The following is an 11,871-nucleotide window of genomic DNA, read 5'->3' as shown; positions in this document are numbered from 1 at the left end:
CACTTGCTATTTTTACCTCATGCCTCCTTTTGAGTGGGTTCTTTTTTAATTCAATTCATTGCAATGAGAGTAACATTTGGCACAAAGAAAATCATAAAACGTACGAGTGAATTCCATTTGGCCTAGATTCAAACATGGCATGTTGAACTCTGTTTTGCGTGATACATAAAAGTTGCAATTACAAGTTATTTTGCATCTTGGGACCACCTGCATATGTGTAAACCTTTTTGTGACTCCAAAATGCGTGCAAACAAACACAAAACAACTTATTTCAAGTGTCAATTCACGCATTTCATGTCTTATTTCACACGAATTGCAAACACTAAATTTTCAACTCCACTCACGCGATTTTAGACCTATTTCGCATGTGTAAGCTACTCAACACTTTCCCTATAAATAGAGGAAGCTTTTGCCTTCATTTGTCAGCTTTAACAGCCAAAGAAACTCTGAAATCATTTAAGCATGATACCTCAAAAAAATAGTTAACTATTTGATTTAAGCTCTTTTAACTTCGAATCTCTACCCAGAATCACTCATCGGTACCTTTTGAAGCTATCTGAAGCATTACTTTGGCTTGGAACTCCTTGGAACCAGATCTCCAAATCCACCATTATTAACCTTCAAAGCTCCAACTAGAATGGTAATTACGAGTTAAATTCTTGAGCAAACAAGTTACCACACTCTTCACCTTACTCCACTGATCAAAAGCCCTCACTTACCTGGAATCTATCTTGCATACTCATCATTTAATTTTACTTTAAAGAACTAAGGTTATTTGTGTTCTTGAGCAAATTCTCTCTGTTCAAATCCAATCAATGACTCTGATGCAGGAAGACATGAACGATGAAGTGTTGCGAAGCTAATGCCATGCTTGGGTGTTGCTAAAAACACGAGTTCATGCATTGCAGAAATCGAGTTGAAGGTTGAAGATGATGTGAATCAACATGCACTTTAGTGCCAAGATTCAAATTCCATCCAATCAAATCCTTCCAGCGCTTTTTTTTATCGTTTGCACCTTTTCTATTTTATTTTATTTTTATTTTCTGATTCTTTTATTCTTTTTCTTTTCAATTTAATTTCTCACTCATTTTAATTCATTTTGATTCAATTTTTTTACAAAAAGTTTTTTAAAATATTTTGCATCACATACACTTTTCTCTTAATTTTTTAAATTATTTTTGCATTTATTGTTATTTTTATTTCTTTTTCTTTTCTAATTTATTCTTCAAGCATTTTAAAACCTTTTTGCATCCAACTTTTGAGATATATTCATGCATAATATTTGGGACTTTGCATATTTTTTCAATAATTTTTGAGCCATTTTGATCATAGTTTGAGATTTTCTCTTTAATTTCCATTTTTAATCATTTTTAAATGTATTTTCGTTTAACTTTTGATACACTTGATGCTTTTGACTTAAGTTGTTGAATTGGTTGATCAATGCTTCTTCATTTAAAGCTATCCATAGATAGACTTGAGGTTGATTCAATCTTCTTTGTTTCAAACATGTTGATAAATGATCATCGAATCATTTTTGACACTTTGAATCAATGATATGTTACTCCTTATTGAACCATATGTTTAGGTTCCTTGATTTGCTTGGTAGTAGATCCTAAGTCAAACACTTGGATTGGTTCTCTCTTTGACTCTATTCATCTACCTCATTCTTTTACTTTGATCCACTGTGTTACATGTTTTAGGAGGTTAGCTTGTGTTAATTCTCTAACATGTTTGAAACATAATTGTTATTGGCTGACCTCAGATAAGTATGACTTCTACATAAGCCTACTTACGAATGCTTAACATAGTGCTAAATTATCCCAACACAATCGGTTACCACTAACTCTCATCATTAACTATTGACTTTACTTTATTTAATTTTGGTTATTTAAATTAAAATCCATTTGATTTTATGCCTTTACTTTATGCAATTTACTTTTATGTCTCGTTCATTATCTTATTTCATACATTGCTTATATTATATTGACTATGTTGTCTTATTCATCTTGTATTTCTCATATTGTGTTTGATTTGCTTGACAAACTTCAATGAATCAAAACATGATAAAATAAATTGACTTGATATTTAAGACCTTTGCTTGACCTGGAGTATTGATATACTTTGGATTTTTGACCCTAGGCTTAGGCCTTAAACCCTTTGCTTGACTTGGAGTGACCTTTGACTCATGGACCTTATGGACACTTTGACTTTGCACTTTGTTCACCTATTGAATCCTTGAACTTCTGACCTTGTTTTTTTTATTTACTTTATTCCTCTGCTTCACACATTTGTCTATTTAGGTTAACACACTCGACACACACATGGCTTTCTCTTGGACTAACTAACAATGAGACTAGGCTGAGTACACTTGCACCCACATGGCTTTATCTTGGGCTACCTAACAATGAGACCCAAGGTTAGTCTTTGTCTGATCATGCATTATGTATTCTATCCATCTTTCCCCCTCTGATTTAGCTTTATCAAATTCCATTTGATAAACTAGATCCTTTGACTTTGCACATTCCCTATGTCTTTGTTAATTGGCCATAAGTCCCTTAGTCACTTGATAGGACTTGTCTCTGTTACTTTGGAGCTCAGCCTCTCAACAAGTACAAGATCTCAAGCAACAGTCAGACATCAGTCATCTGCTTTATCTCTACAAAGAATCTTTGAGATCTTATTTCACAACTTGTCAGACATTGACAAGGATTGCATGCCATGAGCCTTAAGCAATAGAGAAGGGGTAAGATAGAGCATTCTTATACTTATTCTGAATATTTTAGGTATGGGACAAATGACCCAGTTGCTTAAAGTATTCATATTTATTCATAGACTTTAGTGCAGTTCAAGTCAATTCACTATCAAGTATGCAACTAGCCTTATGGCCCATCTTTTAAGCTCTTTTTGGTTTAAACACCATTACAACTTCCTTTTTGGTTGACACCTTCATGGTTATATACCTCTCTTTTGGGATACACCTCTATGGTTAACCCATATTCCTCTCATTCTTTTGAGACACGCCTCTATGGTTGACCCCATTCTTTCCCTAGTTTTGACATCACAATTTGGGTTGACACCTTCATGGTTATATACGTGTCTTATATGACACACCTTTATGGTTAGCCTCATTTCCTTTTCTCTTTAGGGACACATCTTTATGGTTAACCCCTTCCTCTCTTTTGGGACACACCTCTCTGGTTAAGCTTATTCCTTTCTTGGTTTTAACATCATTCCCTTACCATATCAGTCCCAGTGCTTTGGTAAGACCATTGTCATGTCAGTCTCAGCACTTTAAAAAGTTCTTACTTTCTCCTCTCTTACCATGTTAATCTTAGTTATTTGGTAAGCCTTTTCCCTATTGGTTTAAACACCACCCCTAATCATCTCCATCTTTCAGTCCTAATCCTTTGAACTATGAAGCCCTGACTTCCTCATTGCACTATAAGGATACGTAGGCACGAGGATGCGAATTCTTGGCGAGCACTTTTCTTTTTCTTTTCCCCCTTTCTCTCTCTAGTTCCACGAACTACAAGGCTCTGATTTTCTCATTGTACCATGAGAATACGTAGGCATGAGGGTCATAATCCTCCTCGAGCACTCTTTTTCTAACCCATTTTCTATTTTGTAGGTACATGAATATAACAACACTCGTTCAAGCAAAACCATTCAAAATGTTTCCCATGGAGTACCATGGATGCGATGAGTGCTAATATCTTCCCCTTGCATAAGCGACTTCCTTACCCATTTCTTTGTTCCCCTTGGGTTTTATCGATATTTTTCGTTCCCTCTTTTGGGATAAATAAAGTTCGGTGGCGACTCAGTTGTGTGTTTGATTGTGTGACATGTTCGAGTACATTTCGTTCGACTTCAGTAATAACCAGGCTTCTGCCTTATAGGAGGTTATTTCTTTCATGCTGATTGAGATTTTTATATGTTTTAAGATTATTTTAAGTCTTAAATTCAGGGAGAGCTTGCAAACCTAACTCTGATAATCTAAGCTGAAAAATAATTTTTAACAATATAAAATTTAGAGGGAGCTTACAAACCTCACTCTGATAATTTTATGTGATTTAACAAAGTAAAAATTGTTCATAAAAATACACAATTTAGTCATCATCAAAAAATGGGGAGATTGTAAGAACAAGATTTGGTTATGCATATGGCCTTTAGTTTTGATGATAACAATGCATTATTTCTTAGAGAATAATTTTGTACATTAATGGTTTTTATCTAGTGTGTAGCTTTTGCTAACATGTTTTGACTCTGGAGCACTGATGCGTGACGTCATCAGATTCTGGAATCAACACACTCTGACTTTGAAGAGATACAAGTATTTTACAAGATGTTGTCAAGTTCTAGAAAGCTCTTAGACAACAGTTCTAATGAACGTTTATGCTAAAGCTTTTGACAATGACTCTGATTGAAGAGCTTCTGAAGGATTGTCAACCTTTAAGATTCTATGCTCAAGTTCTGAATATTCTGAAGAACAAAAGACCAGGTACTGAGGAATTGTGTCAAGACTCTAAAGACTGAGGTTTTGAAGAATTTATCAACTAGTATCTTGATCCTTTTAATCATGCTTCATCATCATTTCAGCAGAAGTCTGTGAAGATAGAAGATAAGATCAAAAGGTTTTGCATCATAAAAACAGTACATAATACAAGATCACCTTTCCCTCCACTATGCTGATTTTGTAGGCTAAAGACAGTACTATTGTACCATTTTGTCTCCTATATGCAAATCGTTACACAAAGAGATAGTTGCATTTTTCTATTCCAATTCTACCCTATAACGGATCTTTTAACTGCCTATATAAATAAAACTTGGAAGAATTGAAGAAGTTGCTCATGCTAATTCACTATGATAATACTACGCTCATACACGCGCTTTTGCTGAAGTAAATATTTTTTATGTATAGTCTTTGTAAACATACAAGAGTTGTTGCTCGTTATTATGTGAGATATTCATTGTATTTAACTTGTGTTAACCTGCTTTCTTAGAAGCAATACTTGTAAACACACACTTGTAAATCTCAAAGTTATTTGAGTGGTTTCCTTGAGTGACTAGGTTTTAGTCAGATAGACTCAAGGAGACAAAGACGGTTTGTCTTTGTGGTGTCTGTAATCAATTTCAGTTATAGGGGATTAAGTCCTTGTTGAGAAGGAAAAATCACTTTGGTAGGGTGGACTGAAGGTAGGTTCGTAAACAACAAACCAATATAAAAATAACCTTGTTATTTTTCTTTTTTGTGTTATTATTTGATAAAGCTGGTTTTGAAAAAGCTTTTGTTTTTAGAAACACAAACCCCCACCCCCCCCCACACACACTTTCTTGTGTTTCTTGCCACCTTCAGGAACTAGCATTGGAATTTTAATAATTTCCCCTAATAATATTTCGACGAAGTACAAATACAAAATTGACGGCTCTTGCTAAAATAATGAGGCCGAATACGAGGCTTTGATAGTTGGCCTTGAAATTTTGCTAGACTTAGGGGCAAAAAGAGACTCTAAATTGGCTGTTAACGAAATAAAAAAGGAGTACAAATGTATAAAGGAAAACTTAATTATGTACTTTGTTATAGTAAATCGACTGATTAAGTGTATTAATTTTTTCGACATTCAGCATGTCCCTCAACTAGAAAACCAAGAGGCAAATGAGTTGGCGCAAATTTCCTCAGGGTACAAAGTGGAAAAGGAATGGTTAAAAGATTTTATTGAGGTTAGAGGAAGAGTAAAGTCAATAAGGTTATCTCCTTTGGATTTGTCAATGATGAAGTTAGGGTCAACAAATCCTGAAAAGTTTGAGATCTTTACCACTGACAATTTGACTGATACCGACTGACAAAGACCAATAGTCGAATATTTAAAGAACCTAACATGATCAGTTTATCGAAAGGTTAAGTAAATATCTCTAAGCTATGTTATCATAGGGGGAAATTGTTCAAGAAAACACCTAAAGGTATTTTTCTCAAATGTCTTGGTGAAAATGAAGCATATTTAGCAGTATCGAATGTCCACATTAGAGCATGTGGTGCCCATCAAGTCAGACATAAAATGAGATGGTTGTTGTGTCAGAAAGGTATCTATTGGATTATGATGTTAAAAGATTGTATTGAGTTCTCCAAGGGATGTCAATATTATCAAATACATGCATGCATTAAACATGTTCCTACAAGAGAATTACATGCGATTGTGAAACCATGGCTCTTTAGAGGTTGGTCTTTGGATTTGATTAGCGAAATTCGAATGGAATTATCAAAAATTTATAAGTACATCTTATTCGATATTGATTACTTTACTAAATGGATATAAGTAGTTCCTTTAGTCAACATCGACCAAAAGGAAATCATAGATTTCATCCATAGACATATTATTTATAGATTCGGAATCCCTGAGACCATTACAACTGATCAAGGATCAATTTTAACTGGGTGAAGGATGCAAGAATTTTCCTCTGAGATATGGATTAAGTTATTAATGTCCACACCTTATTATGGCCAAACAAATTATCAGGTCGAGGCAACAAATAAAATCATCATTGGCCTGATCAAGAAGCGTGTGTGGAAGAAGCCAAGGAATTGGCATAAGACCATAGACCAAGTCTTATAGGCATGTTGAACATATCATAATGAGGCAATAAATACTACCCTATTTCGATTGAACTACTTCCATGGGGCCATCTTACATGCCAAAATATATTTGTAGTCGACTAGGATTCATAGGCAAAATGAAATTCCGTCTAATCATTATTGGAATATGATGTTAGATGATTTGGTCGATTTGGGAGAGGAGAGGTTAGTTGTGTTAGATGTCTTGATAAGGCAAAAAAAAGAGTAGCTAAGGTATATAATAAAAAGGTTAAAGCCAAAACATTTTCGACATGAGATTATGTATGGAAAGTTATTTTGCCTATGGATCAATGGGATAGGGCTTTGGAAAAATGGTCCCCTAATTGGGAATGCCTGTTTTGAATTATTCAAGTGTTTTCGAATAATGCTTATGAGATCAAAGAATTGGCATTTGATTCTAGAATCTTAAGAGTAAATGGTAAATATTTGAAAAGATATAAACCTATGCTACAGAAAATTCGAGTTTTAACATAATATCATGCATACAAAAATGAAACACCAAAATGGTATTCATGGAATGCAAAAATGGAAAAGTCATTACAAAACATTGGAAATGAGAGAATTAAAGTATGATTTTAAGCAAGAAATTAGGTTTGAAGTATTCGAACTTGGCCTTGGAAAATTCAAGTCTTGAGTTCAGACAATCGTTGGCCTCTTCTAAAGAGTTAACTTTAGTTCCTAGTCGGTGAGAAGCTTCACCGTGTTCGACACCTTTGGTCGCCTCTTGATCAATAATTTCTCTGTTGGGCAACAATTTTTCCCATGCAAGCTCAATATTTTTCTTTTTCAGATTGTCAATTTCTTTGGTCAGTTCAGAAATCTGGGCGCGCCGATTTGAAATTTGTTCTTCAAGTAAAGCCTTTTTGTCCAACTATTCTTGAAGTTGATTTTCAAGTGTCGCACCTCGAAAAAAATGGGGATACGACTTCAAAGCGAAGCGCGATCGCACGCTCGCAATGATGGACTGAACAGAGTCGCCACCGAACTTTATTTATTCCTAAAAAGGAAAGGGGAAATATCGATAAAACCCAAGACAAAAGAAAGGATAAGATATGGTCATCGCAACCAATATCAGGGTTCGGGAGTCGATTACGCAAGGGGAAGGTATTAGCACCCCTCACGTCCGTTGTACTCAACGGGAACCATTAGGTTAGTTGTGTGCGTTAGTGTTAGTTGAAATATTAGGCTTTTCGAATTATTAGGTGGGAAAGAAAGAATAAAAGAAAGGAAAATGTTTTTTTGGATTTTTGACGAAGGACTAAACCTATGTTTTTTTATTAGTGGGCCTGACAAGATTTACGAATCCTGCTCCTACGTATCTCAAAAGAGAAATCAAGGCTTACGTAGTTCTGGGTAGAAAAATGTTTATTTGTTGGTCGATTTTAGCGAAAGCTATACTGTATTAATCGACGAAAACATTGTTTTACCCAAAACGGATGAGGAGTGGACGCATACCACACATCGAACGGATTTATAAATCTACATTCGGAAAAGCGTCATTTATCTCTACTCAAAAATCGTGGCCGAAACATTGTTTTGTATCACTTAAGACAATATATCTTTCATTTATGAAAAGGTTTTTGATTAATCGCACGGCGGCGAAAAAAAGAGTTTGATTGGTTGGATGTATTTTGAGTGATGGCGAGAACTTGGATGAGCGAGATATACATCTTGAATCCTAGCCTCAGGAGTGCACGGTATACACCATGTTCCATTTCCATCTTTATTGAAAGAGGTTAAGATAGGAATTAAGTATTTTGGAATTTGATTGAGAAAGGGTTTGAAGAAACCGCATTGACAATTTTAGACGATGGCGAGAGCCAAGATAGGCGAGGCATACGTCTCGAATCTTAATCTCAGGAGTGCACGGTATACACCATGTTCCATTTCCATCTTTATTGAAAGAGTGTTAAATAAGAATTAGGTATTTTTGAGATTTTGTTATGAAAATGACTTGACATTAGATCAAGTATTGATGGACGTTTAAGAGAAATTTGAATGAGTGTTTGAGAGAAAACAAAGTGGATAAATTTGGATGATGGCGAGAGCTAGGATTGGCGAGATATACATCTCGAATCCTAGTCTCAGGAGTGCGCGGTATACACCACGTTCCACTTCCATCTTATTGAAAAGGTCTTAACTATAAATTAATATTTTTGAGTTTTTATTAGAAAAAATGGCTTGACGTTGAATCAAGCGTTTGATGAAAGTTTGAAAGAAATGGAATAGAATAGGAGGGAGAAATGAATTGATTTGTTTATTGAGGAAATACTCGACGTTGGATCGAGTCATTATTTTTGATCTTTTGGAAATGGTTGATTTTATTCTTGTGTTAGTATCTAACTAAACATTCAAACAAATAAAGAAATAAAACAGTACAAAATTATTACACATCGGGGGAGTGGGGTACATTTTGTCAAATGGGGATTCAAAATCATGAAATAATTAAATCGGGCCCAAACAACAAATAATGCAATGTATGAGTGTAAGTGCAAGAGAACCGGCTCATTGTAAGAAAGCCCAAGAGTAAGCTATGTGAGATTGATGGCGATGCTTAAAAGCAATCGACTTACAAGGGTATGGAAATGGGCTCGATATTGAATCGAGAAAAGTGTGATTTTAATAGTTTAAAACGGTTTTGAATGGATGATAAAATTAAAGGAAAACCAACTTGTGTTATTAAACAATAATGAAACTATGAGTATAGGAGAAATTATAATAAAACATAAACATAAAAAAAAATGAATGCTAAAAGAAATAAAATGCCATATATGGGTATCGAACCCACTCCACTAAAGACCAAGAAACTACCCTCTCTCCACTAGACCATTTATGATTAGTTATTATTTTAATGCTAATTTGGATAAGTAAATCAAGATAGGTTAAAGATTAGAATTAAAATAAAAACTAATAAAAAAAACAGTCTGTTGGACTACCAAGAAAAAAATAGGAAATTAAACTAAGCCGCTGGCTGTTGGGTTCTAGAACTAATGGATTGGGAATAGTAAAAAGTGAAATCATTATTATACACCAAAGTTAATGTCCACTTGGAACACTAAAGGGTCACTTAAATCTTCTTAAAAGGATTTTAAACACTCTTAAAGTAAATAAAAAAAGAAAATGAATGAATTGGCGTTCACGATGGGACGGAACTCTTCCTCTCTCAATCTCTCGATCCCGTTCCCAATCTTCCGTCTCTCATTCGCTCACCTCTCTCAATCTCGCTCTCGACCTCAAGTTTCTTGCTTGCCATCTCTCAATCGCTTGCACCAATTTGACCTGTACCAACCTCACAATACCCTAATCTCATCCCAAATGCACAATATCCACGGCTTTAAAGAAATCCAAAGCTTACCTTCGGTGGCGGTTCGGTAGTGACGGTGAGGCTCAGGATGGATTTCTTTGCCTCAAAGCTTTCTCCTTGAAGTTCTTCTCCTTTGCCGTTTCAATCTAGGTATTTTTTGTGGTGTTTAGAATTAGGGTTTTTCCGTGTTTTGGCTGCCTCCGATTTTTCGTCCCCTTCTTCTGATTCTCTCCCTCTCTATTTATGTCCACAACTTTAGGGTTTTCAGTTTGGTATGGTGGAGTAAAACAAGTATTTGCCAACATCCTTTATGTGAACTCAGTTTGCATTGGCCTTTTGGATGCTTGGATTTCGGAACGATAATCTGAACTCATGCTTTCTCCCTCTGTTTTGTCTTAATGCCAATTTGGGAATTTTTCTGAAATTCTACAGCTTTGACTAATGGCTATGTTTTTTACTGCAGTGAAACTTTGGGGTAAAAGCTTATTCAGATTATATCTCTTGTTCTGTGTTGGAGGCTTCTTCTCAGATTTCTTAATGGTCGGGTCTGCACAGATGGCAGCATGAATCTTCTTGTAAAGCTCTTCAAGTCCATCAGCTTTGATTCCCTTCTTAATATACTCACTGAAATGAGTATGATATTTCTATGGTTCGTCTTCAATCCAAGTCTTCATATAGGCAGAAACATGTCCACCAAAGATATATTTGCGGTGAACCTCAGCATCAAGCTCCTGCTTTTCCTTATCAAAACCAGCAAACCTTTTGTCACTGTGAGGAATATCCGAACCACCATCTAGTGCACCCTTCAGACCACCAAAGACACGGTTTCCAGTTGTGGTCTTAACAAGACCAACATCAAGGAGAGCACGGAATGGCCTCCTGGAATCAGCCGGCTCCACAGAATAGTCCTCTCTAGTAGCCTCAACATTTCCCTCATACTTTTCATCCATCTCAAGTGTCTTGAGAACCCGACATGCCAAGAGGAGTCCAGTGGCATAAGTTGGATTTTGTCTTCCTGTCATGAAAAAAATAAGATGCAAGTTGAGTTTTTCTGTCATGATGTTGATTGTTTTGCAGGTTTTGAGGATGGATTCATGTTGCAGTTGTTTCAAGCCCTTGTACATTGGATTCATGACCAAGTTGGTTTGAGCATAGCATCCAATTATTTGCGTCTTATTATCAAGAGGCAAAACTCTGCCTACTGCTCATCATTTCCTTGTCTTTTGATAACAGGTACAACATCCCCCAATAACTCGTATTTCAATGGATCACCCAACTCTCCTTATAGCGGCGGAGGTGGCTTGAGTTGGCGTGTTGGCGTGGTGGAAATCCAGCTTTGGCATCCTTCATGACTAATCAACTTGGAATTTGGGAAACTTGCCAACACCTATTGGAGAGCAGTTGAATGATGAAGAAATCTGAGTCGAAACGAGCATCAACAACAGTTGCGGTGAAGCCCAACAGAAAACATCAAAGCTAATTTCATCATTGCCTTCTTGTTTATCAACACCATCATTACTATTCTGTTTCTCTCGCTTTCTATTTTTCTATTATGATGCGTGTTTTGCTATAATTGTTCTTTGATATCTCTTATCCTCTGCTGATTTGTTCTTTGGCAGGTGGGTTTTACTTTGTTGCACCAATTGCTGCTAAAGACTCATTGCAGACCGCTGAACAATGTCATATAGAGACAGCAGAATTGTTGGAGAATTGCCATCCAAGGCGCAGCGGAATTTAAAAATTTCTCCATTTAGTGATCCTTACGAATGGGCATGATCAGTGATAGAATCGTTACCTCTTGTGGCGATTCAAACCTTTGGTGCAGATCTCTTGAAACGACCAAAACCTTGGATACAAATCCACGGGGCGATCATGAACGTTGAACGATGACAACGTCTCTACTCAGTCCACACGAACGGATTCCTTCAATCGCAGTGCT

At 35.9% G+C, this 11,871-nt stretch overlaps 1 pseudogene; it reads right to left on the bottom strand.

Moving 5' to 3' along the window:
* Positions 1 to 10,327: 10,327 nt before the first annotated feature.
* On the bottom strand, positions 10,328 to 10,990 carry LOC127115264 (60S ribosomal protein L5-like; annotated as a pseudogene).
* Positions 10,991 to 11,871: the final 881 nt, after the last annotated feature.

The sequence above is a fragment of the Lathyrus oleraceus genome, chromosome 1 (assembly GCF_024323335.1).
Source record: "Lathyrus oleraceus cultivar Zhongwan6 chromosome 1, CAAS_Psat_ZW6_1.0, whole genome shotgun sequence".
NCBI classification, from domain to species: Eukaryota; Viridiplantae; Streptophyta; class Magnoliopsida; order Fabales; family Fabaceae; genus Lathyrus; species Lathyrus oleraceus.
The sequence above is the reverse complement of the archived record's forward strand: the minus strand, read 5'-3'. Positions and strand labels throughout refer to the sequence as shown.